General features: G+C 51.3%; 1 pseudogene; it reads left to right on the top strand.

The window, feature by feature from the left end:
• The first annotated feature begins 277 nt into the window (after positions 1 to 277).
• Positions 278 to 8,513, top strand: LOC136502209 (peroxidase 15-like; annotated as a pseudogene).
• The last annotated feature ends 5,002 nt before the right edge of the window (positions 8,514 to 13,515 follow it).

The raw sequence follows: 13,515 nt of genomic DNA, 5'->3' as shown, positions 1-13,515 counted from the left end.
ATGGGTATGGACCTCCCCAAGCCGTAATTATCTCATCTGAGCTTTGCATTAGGCGTTTCATATATGTATTTTGATGATAGCTACGTAGGGATGCAACTGGATGCCAATGGTGTTTTTTTTGGGTCACCTAACTAATTCCGGTCAAACGTCATTGTAGTTTATTTTTCTGCTTTCCTCAAACTATGAAAATACCATTCTAGTTTATTTGATCAACATTTTTGGGTCGATCCAATAACCCAAAATAGTTTGAACTTGAATCCCCGAAGCTACGCAATGACGCTCTTCAAAATTGGTTTTGAAAGTCTTCCCATCAAGCCTGGGTTGCTTCTCAAAGCAGCCTTGAGTCCAAACAAAATTCCAACCAATCCTTCTCCTTTCTAGTATGGGGTCCTCTGTGCCTCCAGTAGAGAGAGCAGGCCGGTTGTCTCTGCATCCTGTGAGCTGGGGAGGGACCGTAGAGAGAGGAGACCAGGTGCCTGTGCCTCTGCATCCCGTGAGCTGGCGAGGGAGACGGAGACCGTAGGCAGAGGAGACGCATGCGCGATCTTGCCCAGATGCGGAGGGAGACGGAGACCGTGCGCAGAGGAGAAGGAGACGGAGACGAGATGGGCGAGCTCCAGCCGTGCGAGCGAGGCGGCCCTATCCACGGCGGCCGCGCGAGCTCCCTGTCAACGGCCATGCGAGCGAGGCGGCCCTATCCGCGGTGGCCACGTGAGCTCCGGCTGGCATCTGCACGAGTCCGCGACGGCCGCGCCGGGAGACGGGTGCCGGACCTCCACGGCGTCGAGCGGCCACGCACGGGGTGGCAGGCGTCGAGCGGCCACAGCCGGAGCACCATGGCGTCGAGCGGCTGCACGCGGGAGGGCGGGCATCGAGGCCGTGGCCGGACCTCCACGGCGTCGAGCGGGCGCGCACGGGGAGGCAGGCAGGCGTGTAGCGGCCGCAACCGGAGCTCGAAGGCGTCCAGCGGTCGAGGCCGCAGGGTCGGGCACGCGTGAGAAGGAAAGCTGCTGGCGATGGGGAGGAAGGCGCACGAGTCTGCGGCACGCTTGATGGAAACTACGGCCGTCTTCCCCAATGCGGAGGTGCGTGGTTTCGTCCGCATCGATAGAAGCGTAGACGACGAGTGTGTCCTATGCTCGGTTTCTTGCGTTTTTTCGGGAGATTTAACTTTTTATCATTATAAGGATTGGCACCTCCTCAGATAGTATCTCAACGGTTGCCGCTACATTTTTACCAGCAAAGACGGAAAACAGATACAAAAATGCCACTTTTGCTCACATGGCACGCCAGCCCTCGTGCCAGCAGGGATCCAAGTCAGCATACGGACATCAAATGTCTCTCCTACCCTTGCTCTCTTCCTACTCCCTGCGCGTTTGTCCAGGGGCTGCTCGAACAGGAGCGAAGGGACCAGCCACATCCCCTCATTGAGCTCGACAATGACGACCATGGCGGCGGCATCTTCTGCGACGCTGGCACGGCATAGCTGCGCGAAGCTCCAGCATGGCTTTAGGCTGCAGCGCCCCACGACCTCATGCTCCAGCGCCGCCACCTATGAGCACGTTGTCGATAGCATGCTCCGTTGCTCTGTCGCGGCTGTCCCGGCAGAGTCGCCAACCTTGACGAGGTCCGGTGCGCTGCCTGATCTCGTCGACGCCCGCGAGGCTCCGCAGCACCCAGCACGCTGCGCACACGAGCTTGCCGCTGCTCGCACCGTGGTCCATGAACAGGTCGAGCAACGCCGTGACGGCCCACGCGTTGTCCGAGTTCTCGGTGAGCTTGCAGAGCACCCACGCCGCCGTCTCCTTCTTCAAGTTGGAGAGGAGCAGAGGACGAACGGGCACTGATCGATTCCAACGGCCAGGTGGCCGGCAACGGCGACGGAGGGGTTGCGAGGGCAGGGGCGTCCTGACCCACCCACGCCTGGGGGTGGCTCGGCCGGAGGTGGCCAAGGTGGCCCGGTCACTGCTGCTGGCGGCGAGTGCGGCCGCGGCCGTGGCCCAGCGCTGGAAGCGCTCCAGCATGTTGTAGCGGTGGCGAGCGTCATCAGTGCGCGATAGAGCGGCTGCTAGCAGCCTCAGGGCAGGCGGAGGTGGGCCGCAAGGCTCCACCACGCGCGTCAGCTACCTGCGGATGTGCACATCAGCAACGACGGGGTCGCGGTGGTTCCCGGCGGCGCTGGCTCAGGCGAGCGTGTGCCATGGCAAGGTTTCTAAGCGGCGAAGCTGGAGGCGCGCTCGGCTCTGCTCGCAAGCGCGTGCAGCAGAGGGAACGACTGTGGCCAAGCTTGAGGCTCGCGGCCATGGCAGCCGGTGTGCACGCGACCGGCTGGCTACGCGCGCACGCGGTGGCAGTGGCGACGGCCCTACTTCGGGGTTGCTCTGGCGGTCTCTGGCTCGGGCGAGGTGCACCGGGCGGAGAGGAGGATGAGGCGGAGGCGGTGGTGCACGTGGTTGGGGTAGAGATGGCGTGGAGGGTGGGGAACGCAACGGTGTAGCTCAGACGGGCCATGGCCATGGCTACTATGCGTTCGAGTAGAGAGAGCAGGGGCAGGAGAGACATTTGACGCCCGTATGCTGACTTGGATCCCTGCTGGCGTGAGGGCTGGTGTGCCACGTGAGCAAAAGTGGCATTTTTGTATCTCTTTTCCGTCTTTGCTAGTAAAAATGTAGCAGCAACCGTTGAGATGCTATCTGAGGAGGTGCCAATCCTTATAATGGTAAAAAGTTAAATCTCCCCGTTTTTTCTCTCTTTCCTTAGCAAAAATTAATAAACAAATGGTAATAAATTGCCATAGAAACTACAATAGAGTGTGCCTAGCTGGCGGTCACAGGGGCGAATTTTTTTTATTTTAACATTTTTAAACTAATTTTAAATCTAACACTGTTTTATTTTTTCCCTAAAACTAACACTTTTGGCCACGTCTATTTCTCTGACATGGCGAAACGCCTGTGCCGCGCCATGCATAGTGGCGCGGTGAGGGAGATGACGTGGTGACGACTGGAGCGCTGGCCGGTGACGTAGCAGGTTCTGCAGCGCCATAGCCCATGGCATGGCACTGACGTGCCAAGGCCCACGGCGCGGCACTGACGCGCCAAGACCCACGGCGCGACAGGACCTGGACACAAACAGAAGCCGACCAGCCTCAATTGCTATTGAACGGGAGCTGCTGTCGGTGCTATAAACAACTACAAGTTCTGTCGCGACGCATTGAAACAAATATGAAGCAAATAAATAGAGTCCATGCGCAAGTTGACAAGTTGCCACATAACATTTTCATTGGTTCGACATAAGTTCGATATAACCAACTAAGTCTGCAAGTTTCGGACGACAATATTCGTTCGACATAACCAATTAAGACCTAGGAGTGTAAGGATCCCTTAGACGCCTCTGTCTCTTCGGATTTGTAGGCAACACATTGGGAGTGTAGCCAACATCGGTGTGGTCGCATTGCCGGTGCGTACGGCTCATACCCTGCAAGTATATGATATACACGATTACTTATAATCTTTATGATCGTTAGTTCATGGAGCCTACGTATTTAAAGAAACTACCTTTGTTACTACCTGTGAGGCTCCTTTGATACCAAGCGGGGCACCACCTAGCTGAGATATGTCGATCTCGTCCTGCTGCCAAGGCCCACTAGTGGTGCTGTATGCGGAAGCCTAGGGGGACGTCGTCATCGTCCTTATCGTCCTCGTTTACAGGGTCCTTCCCAGCACTATAATGTGGTGGTGTACGCACAGCGGAAGCAACACCTGTCACCGGCTGAGAAGAGTCGACTAGTGTCCTCAAAGAGCCAGAAGACGTGGCACCCGACCGCGCTGGGTAATCGGGTTCCACCCAAGGAGTGTCCATTCAGCTCAACTTCGGAGCTAGATTCCTGCAGCTTCGCTTCACCTTCTGCATGAGTAGACATTAAAGTTAGTGCATTTTCCAAACGCATATGCACTAAAGAAATATTTTTGGAACTTACAAGTTTATGTTTACCTTCACAAAAGCCTCGAGAATGCCTGGTCCCTGCCCTCTAGACTCGTGAAGCTAAAACGCTGCTTCGTTGGATAGCCTTGACAATTATGTCGCCTGGGTACTGAAACGCAGTTGGACAATTTTAGTACACATACTTAATACCAAATGGATAATAAATTATACCATTCAAGTATCTTATCACGTATCTTTGAAGCGAGGCTCTCTGTAGTTGTGTGTCGTCTCTAGTGGCAACGTCATACACATCTTCGATCATATCTTCCTCGTCGTCCTCGTCAATCGCCTCCTCAGTGTACAAGGGCTTGATATGTGTCCTCATAGACCTATGAAGCCACCGTAGGTACTCGTCAAAGGTGTGCTGGTCGTGTGGGGGAACTGCATCGACCGCCGGTCCCTAGTCTGCCACAACAGGATGTACACGTTGTGTGTCACGCGCCAATCCTTGGTCTTGTATCTCTTCCTGCGGTCATACCTGCAACAAAACGATTGTTAGTTGTACCATATACACCTCTAAATTGTAGCTTTATTATTAATCGATAACGCACCCGTGCAATTCTTGGTTGGTGGAGTAAAGCGGTGGTGGGTAGCATGTCATTCTTCCAAACTGCCTACAAACCCTGATGGGCAAGTGAATCTCGACCACGTGGAAAAAAATAAGAGGAACATTGCAGCGATACTCGTCTGACTCATCCCTAGTGATAGGACTAGATAGTCCTGGAGCTCTAGAGCATCCTAGGGACACCAATGTACCTAAACATTTTGTAAATTGAGTTAGGTTGTGATATAGTGTACATCGAACAAGACACATATATGACAGTAAAGAGAGCGTAACCTAGTGCTGTGTCAGGACGTCGAGACAGTCCGTGTACTCCCTGTACTTACACATCGCATTCCCTCTAACTAACTCTGCTTGTGTCCAGATATACAGAGCTGTAGGCAGTGTATCCTGCCCATTCCAATGCTGCATTGAACATGATAATGAATTAACCATTAATAATTTCATCATATGTAACTGCCTCGAAGAATATAGTAAACCAAAGTACTTACAGGGGAACTAGTGATAAGGGGCCTCCCAACGGCCCATCGTTCCCAACACCAAACCTGGAGTAGGTAGGAGCAACACCCAAGGTTTGCATACCCGGAGGTGCGACGATAGGCAACGCATAGCTATCGATACGTCCATGCCAGGACTACGCTGCCCTAGCTATACGCCGCTATGTTATCCCACGGCTGGCGTAGTATGTCGAGAAAGATCCAGGTGATGATGTTGCCCGAGGCGTATGTGAATAGGAAAGCACCGAGGAAGTGCCAGAGCCACACTCTAGCGAACCTATCAATCTGATCCTCATCAGCATGTGGGTCCAAGTAATCAAAGCGCTCTATGACCCACGACGATGAAACATCAAAACTTGTCCTGAAATTCACCAAAGAAAATAAGACCCGATGGCTGCAGGAAAGCAATGCAAGTATTAAATAGGCTTGAATTGCTCACTTATTTTTCTTAGAAACCTCATCGTCCGGTGGAAGAAAGCCAGTGAACTGAGCCACCAGCTCCCTCCAGTGATCATTGTCAACTATACCTATCACTGGAAGTCCCCCCAACCGAAGATCAAAGATAGTCTTCACGTCCTGCATGGTCAAGGTCATCTCGCCGTAAGGTAGGTGGAACGTGTGGGTCTCAGGCCTCCACCTGTTATAAGAATAGATTGACTGTTAGTAACCTCAAATTTGTTATAAGAATATTTACGTACAATGAAGGCACTCGCACATGTCTACAGCTGTAGTAAGTAGTGCTGGGTCAAGGGGCGAAAGATCGTAGTTGACAAAACAGACAAGCTCGAGGAAGCCGACACGCCATATGTACGATGCGTAATGCTCGTCCCACTGGTACGCCCTGATGTGCGTGCGGGGCCTCAAAGGAGGCAAGGGCATTATGCAATAGGAACATAATATGAAAGCACATGTATATATTCAAAGTAACATTAACAAACATATTAAACAACTTTACTAGAAAAATAAGCAACTTCTATGTATGGACCTGTTGTCCTTGTCTTCTATGTCAGTAGGCGTCCGTGACACGACGGGCAGTGGTCGGAGGGCGTGGTGGTCGGCTGGAGGGGGTGGCGGGCGCAGCGGGCGGCCGACGGCCGTGGCGCACAGGCGTTCGTGGCGCGGCCGACGCGTGCGGACGCAGTGGGCGCCAAATAATAGGGCAGCAGCATGGCTTCTTGATGCCCCAGCGGTTATCTGCTCGGTTTGGGGGCGGAGACCACGCACGCACATAGCAGGGCGGCGGCGTGGCTACCTTTTGTGGCCGCCGGCGAACTCGTGAAGGAGCCCAACGGCGCCATCTTAGTTCTTAAGGTAAGTGAAAAACGTCTTACTGATCTTAGGGTTGGGGATTGTTACCGGATTTGGGTAATTTGCATTCCTAGGGTTCGAATTTGGACAAAAACTAGGGCTTAGTGTTGAAGTTGATTCGACTCCCCTCCTTCTTGGTGCTTAAGTGAAACCCTATATTCTAATTTGGCTTAAAGAACTTTGAATCGGACAAATTCGAGGCTATTTAGATCTTAACCAAACACTAATTAGGTCTTAGGATTCAAGAATTAGGCTAAGCGGCTTCTCGGATATCAATTGTTAGAACTTATACTTAGACAAGATCTTAATTAACCTAATTACAGGAACACCTAAACCAAAATTAGCACTTAATTAGGACTTTAATCAATCTTACTCGCTCGAAGATGCACCTAGGGCCGCGATGACCTTCGCCTGCTGGATGCAGGCACACTGTCGTCGGATGTAGAGTCGCGGTATGGTTCTGGGGGTTGTCGTCGTGGTGGCGTGCGGGCGCAGCGGGCGGCCGGCGGCCGTGGCGCGCCGGCGTGCGTAGCGTGGCGGGCAAGCGGGTGGGCGTGCGGCCGCGGCCGGCGGCAGGCGCGGCGGGCAGGCGCTGCTGGCGGCAGGCGCGGCGGGCAGGCGCTGCTGACAGAGGGAGGGCGGCTCGCGGGCGATATTTACCTGGGACTGCCGTGCCAAGATTGGTGGCGCGACAGAACCTGCGACGTCACCTGTCAGCGCTCCGATCGTCGCCACGTCATCCCCCTCGCCACGCCACCATATATGGCGTGGCACAAATGTTTCACTTCGTCAGAAAAATAGGCACGGACAAAAATGTTAGTTTTGGACTGGCGCTGTACAGGCTTTGCTTGCCTTGCATGGAGACCTGGAGCAATAATTCGAAACCGTCGGTGCAAAATAATTGAACTAGCTAGTATGGCCATTAGAGAGATCTATGAGAAGAAGTTGACAAAATTGCACGTCTTTTAAATTAAAAGCATGCACAAACAGATAACCCTAGTACAGTACGACGTGGATATTCACACGTCACATCTCGTCGGCTGTACGTCATCAGCAGGGCGTTCGTTCGAGGCCATAGGCACCAATCACTTTCCTTTCCGTGCCACGCTTTAATCCAACACGGCCACATGACGTGTGGTCCCGTGTACTATGCACGCAGTCCGGCGGGCCACGGTGGCGCGTTCCTCTCGGCCGGCGCGACGGCACCACCGCCAACAACCTCCGGAGCCCCTTCGACAACCTCACCACGCTCCAGCAGAAGTTCGGCGCCGTGGGCCTCGGCAACACCGACCTCGTCGCTCTCTCAGGTAAGGAGCAAACCGATGCCTCCGTGATTCTGCACCTGAACGAACAGAGATGCTAGTGGCGTCACAACGACGGTGGATGCAGGGGCGCACACGTTCGGGCGCGTGCAGTGCCAGTTCGTGACGGCGCGGCTGTACAACTTCAGCGGCACGAACCGGCCGGACCCGACGCTAGACAGGGGGTACCGGGCGTTCCTCTCGCTGCGGTGCCCGAGGGGCGGCAATGCGTCGGCGCTCAACGTCAACGACCTCGACCCGACCACGCCGGACACCTTCGACAACAACTACTACACCAACAGCGAGGCGCGCCGCGGGACGCTGCAGTCCGACCAGGAGCTGTTGCCGACGCCCGGCGCGCCCACGCGCCGATCGTCGGCCGGTTCGCCAGCAGCCAGAAGGAGTTCTTCAAGAGCTTCTCCAGGTCCATGATCAACATGGGGAACATCCAGGTGCTGACGGGGAGCCAGGGTGAGATCAGGAAGAACTGCAGAGTGGTCAACGGAAGCTAGACCCGTCGAGCAAAGTCGCAAGTAGTAGTAGTAAACTTGCAGGCGGGTTCGTTCGCGGCCGGCCGCTAACCCACCTCGCTCGCCGCAAAGTTTATTAGCGGGCTTGCGGCTTGCTACAAAGCTGCGGATCTTACGGACAAGTGTTTCGCGGACACAACAAACTTGTATGCAAAACCCGCAAGACCCGTAAGACGTACAGTACAATATCTAAAAATTATTAGTATCCCTAAGCTCAAGTCTGACCTTTTTTCAGAGGCCCTCCATCAATTGCCCTACGTTAGGCCTGTGCATTTCAGAAGTTGCAACAAAATCAGTCAGTGTACGGTAAGCAATCAATCTAGCTAAGCTGTATATTAACAAGGAGTAAATGAGTATAAGAATTTCTTCAGTATATAATATGACTGGACATCTAGACGTGCTTTTTATGATTATCTGTTACTTGGTAAAAAGGGCATATCATCCAGAACAGCTTTCAAGTCTGCAGATTCAGATTCTTCTATCTCATAGGCAAGAATATCTGGCTGCGGAGCATCTTCAATCGTCAATTTACAGTTTATTCCAGTAATTCCCGCCACAACGCACAGGTATCGCCTAGTTGCAAATGGAGTATCCATCCAGGTTACATGTGGACTTGAGTAAGTCAGTGTGTATCAAATTCAGACTAGTTGTTTGCGTCAGTTGCTTGCGGACAACAGTCAGTCGGGCAGAGCAACAGTCAGATTCAGACTAGTTGTTTGCGTCAGTTGCTTGCGATGGAAGGGAGAGCAGAGGAGGGTGTTGTGGGTCTTGCAGGTTGTTGCGAGACTTCTCGCTCGTCCAACGGGTTTGGAGGGTTGGAAGTCTTTGGGTCACGAAAAAATTACAGCGGGTCCACAACAGCCATGAAGCCTAGTTTTACGGGGCGAGCGGACGGGTTACGTTAACAACCCGCCCCGCCTGCAGCTTGAAGTAGTAGCTTTTGTAAATGTGGCGTGCCTAAGTTACTGGTGAAAGCAGTGCTGCTGTATGTAGGATGCTGCAAACATGTACGTAAAGTTGAGGGCATGATGCACCGATCGATTTGTTTATGTCATGGAGATTCAATATAAACTATAAAGTGGTGTCTGCAGTTTCGTTCAATAATCATGTACATACATTAATCTCATTACATTGGCTGCGGCTTGTGAACGAAGATCATGCGGCAAGCTGCAAGCCCTACTGCCTTGCTGCGAGACTCTGTTCTGATATGACTTTTCAGACTTTCAGGATCTATGCCAACTGGAAAAACCGTGCGTGGTGCGGTTGCGTCCGGGCGGGCGTCAAAGAATAGGGCTGCGTCATGACTTCTTGATGCCCAGCGGTGATATGCTCGCTTTGGGGCGAAGACCACACGCGCACATAGCAGGGCGACGGCGTGGCTCCCTTTTGTGGCCGCCGGCGAACTCGTGAAGAGCCCGACGGCACCATCTTAGTTCTTAAGGTAAGTGAAAAACATCTTACTGATCTTAGGGTTGGGGATTGTTACCGGATTTGGGTAATTTGCATTCCTAGGGTTTGGATTTGGGCAAAAACTGGGGTTTAGTGTTGAAGTTGATTCGACTCCTTAAGCGAAACCCTATATTCTGATTTGGCTTAAAGAACTTTGAATCGGACAAATCCGAGGCTATTTAGATCTTAACCAAACACTAATTAGTGTCTTAGGGTTCAAGAATTAGGCTAAGCGGCTTCTCATATACCCATTGTTAAAACTTATACTTAGACAAGATCATAATTAACCTAATTACAGGAACGTCTAAACCGAAATTGGCACTTAATTAGGACTTTAATCAATCTTACTCGCTTCAAGATGCACCTAGGGCCGCAATGACCTTCGCTTGCTGGATGCAGGCACACTGTTGTCGGATGTAGAGTCGCGGTATGGTTCTGGGAGTCGTGGTGGTGGTGGCGTGCGGGCGCGGCGGGCGCAGCGTGCGGCCGACGGCCGTGGCGCGCCGGCGTTCGTGGCACGGCCGGCGCGGCGGGAGTGGCGCACCGACGTGCGTGGCGTGGCCGGCGCTGCCTGCGGGCGCTACCGGGGGGCGGGCGGGCGTTCAGCCACGGCCGGCGGCGGGCAGGCGCGGCGGCGGGCAGGCAGATAGAGGAAGGGCGGCCTGCGGGCGATATTTACCTAGGACTGCCGCACCGTGAGGGATGGTGCGGCACTGCCGCGCTAAGATCGGTGGCGCGGCAGAATCTGCCACGTCATCGGTCAGCGCCGCGGTCGTCGCCACTTCATCCCCCTCGCCGCGCCACCATGCATGGCGCGGCACAGGCGTTTCGCCGCGCTAGAAAAATAGGCGCGGCTAAAAGTGTTAGTTTTGAAAAAAAAAATAAAATAGTGTTAGATTTAAAATTAGTTTACAAAAAGTATTAAAAATAAAAAAAAAATCAGAGAGGCTACTAGCTGGCGGCCTGTTCACTTGTGTTACGAGCATGAACAATATTTTTTCCAGTACCAAAGCTTTTGGCGTTGAATTATGAGATAATTATCTATTTGGCACTGAAATAAACCAGTATTTTTTATTTAGCATTAAAAAATTTAATTTTTTTTTATCCGGCATCAAGTTGAAATTTCGTTTCTTATATGACACTACCGTCGATTTAAGCCAGTAATGGTGTCTAAGTGGCTGACAAAATGACATAAATACCCTTGTTTCTGTAGAAGCATGTGGTGCCAAATAGAAAAAAATAGACGCAATGTCAAATAAGAAAATCATAAATATTACAAATATATTTGTGAACTAAAAAATGGGATTTTGATAATCTAAGACTGCAAATAAATAATGCACACACCGATACAACTGACATTGACACTAAAATTTCTTATGTAAATTAAAGAGGTTAGCAATGACAGTTTACTAACTTACGTAAAATAAAGAGTTTAATTAGAGTAGAACATCTCAGGATACTGTACCATCTAACCATATACAGTATCTTAGTGGATTGAATAGATAGTTATGAAAAAATATAAATGGCCCCGTTCGCTGGTCTGAACTTTGGCTGAAACAGGCTGAAAAACACTGTTCCGGCTGAATTGTTGTGAGAGAAAAACACTGTTCCGGCTGAAAAAACAAGCCGAACAAGCCAAATTTAAGACAAGCGAACGGGGCACTCGGCACTCCCCAGCCAAGAAAATATAGGGCAGTTACACCAACCTCTATCTAAAAAAAAGAAAAGGCTAATATTGATTGCACAAAAGACGATCAGGACGCTAAAATCATCGAGAGCGGAGGGATGCCTGCGGACGGAAGGGGCAACCCGTGATCAGCGCCTGCGTGGGGTGTGGCAAAGGTCGAGCCGGCACGCACGCAGCCGGGCAGAGCGAGGCGTGCTGGCCGGAGGGGCCGCGCGCCCGCACCGCCTCCACCATGCCGCGGGCTGCTAGAGCACCGGCCCGTGAGCCCGCCCCGCCGCCGCAACCCCGCCACGGCCAGGCTCCGCCGGGTGAGACCGCCCCGCTGAGGGCGCGCATAGCTAGTGCTGGGCGCCGCTGGCGACAAGCTCCACCATCCTCTCCTCCCCTTCTATCGATCTAGGATTTGTTTTTTTGTTTGTTTTTTTACAGAGAAAAGTCACGGGATACAGCCACTCGACGAGTGGAGAGAGAAAATTGTGTGTGCGAGTACAGAGGGGTATTTTTGTCCTAGTGAGAAAAAACAGACGTGATCAAAATAGTCAACTAACGGATAAATGATTAAAATAGACGGTAATCCATTTAGGAAAGAAAATTTTAACTTGGTGTCAGATACAAAAGTTTGAATTTTTTTAGTGCTAAATAAAAAAGACTGTTTAAATGTCAAATAGATAACTCTTCTTGAATTATCCAGCATCGTACTCAGACAATAGGAACCTGCTGCAGTGCACCTATTCCTGCGCGTTCCGCCGAGTGGGGGCGCTGTGTGTACCTGTGCTGTCGGTTCGGCACACACGTGAACGATCCATTTTTTTAGGGTATCTGTGACTGTGAACGAATCTTTTCTTTTCTGAATGAGTGAATTTATTTAACATGGATTGGTCATGCTTGAACGTGGGGCAATATATCTGTGCTGTTGTCCGTGCAGCTAGAAGCACGGGCATAGTAGTGCTCCGTACGTACGTATATCATCGAGTTGCATTAACAACGCATTGGGTACCGCCTCGAGGTCAATCAATCGCGTGGTAACGTGTTTTTTTCCTTGGGTACTTTTGTGATGCCGCCATTTGTTAGTTCAGGCCCCGCTTAGATTCCACCTAAAATCAAAAAATTTTCAAGATTTCCGTCATATCAAATCTTGCGGCATATGTATGAAGCATTAAATGTAGGTAAAAAGAATAACTAATTGCATAGTTTGCCCGTAATTGGCGAGACGAATCTTTTAAGCCTAAATAGTCCATAATTGAACAATTTTTACCAAATACAAACGAAAGTGCTACAGTAGCCAAAAGCCAAAAATTTTCGCATCTAAACAGGACCTTAGTCATGTTCGCTGCCACAGCTACGGCGTGTCGTACTTTTTTTTTTATATCATCGGCCTGTTCGCTGGTTGGTTTCTGGGCTGGTTTGGGTCGATTGGTGCTGGTTTATTGTGAGAGAAAAATACTATTAGCTGGCTGATTTAGGCTGACTGAAACCAACAAACGAATAGACCGTATCGCTGAAAAGATTTGTTAAAAAGTCCTATCCACTGATTTGATGCGAGACAAAAAAAAAAATACTGCTGCTCCAGGGTATGACAGCCTAGTTAGTACGCACTAGTACTATGCAAGTTTGCAACCAGCCAGTTCTCCCCCTCCGTACAATCGATTTTGGAAGTAGTAGTACTCAATTTCCTGTACCTGGCTCTGGCCACCACTTGGCTGGTTCGTCAACCACGGAAGCCCCGGGACGATTAGATGTTGCAACTGAAACGAGACCGATGATGGCGCGCCGAAAGCGATGTACTGCTGCAGATCGCGTCCGCAGCCGGTCCGTATCCCCGTCGGTCCGAATAAAATCTATTCCTGATATTTTGCAAGCACGCGCGCGTGGCGTGTGCACAGCAAGCCCGATCGACAAGAGGCGTACCGTATCAGGTGTCGGTCCGTTTGGCTTAATCTATATTCGATTTGTTTAACTTTTTTTTCAGTCAAAATAATATTTTTCTATAACAATAATTTAGATAGAACAGTATTTTTTAGTCAGTTTTAGTCAAAATTCTACCCGTCGAATAGAGTCGATGGCCCCAACATGTCAGCACTGCGCCTGAACTGGGAGATGAGAGGAGGAAAGTGAGTAAGAGATACTGAGCCCAGTGGCGGAGCTCGTACAAGCGATACTGGGCAACCACCCCCTAGGTCTGAAAGGATTTTTCAACACC

This window comes from Miscanthus floridulus, chromosome 13 (assembly GCF_019320115.1).
Source record: "Miscanthus floridulus cultivar M001 chromosome 13, ASM1932011v1, whole genome shotgun sequence".
NCBI lineage: Eukaryota > Viridiplantae > Streptophyta > Magnoliopsida > Poales > Poaceae > Miscanthus > Miscanthus floridulus.
Note: the sequence above shows the minus strand (reverse complement) of the source record. Positions and strands in the feature narration are given on the sequence as shown.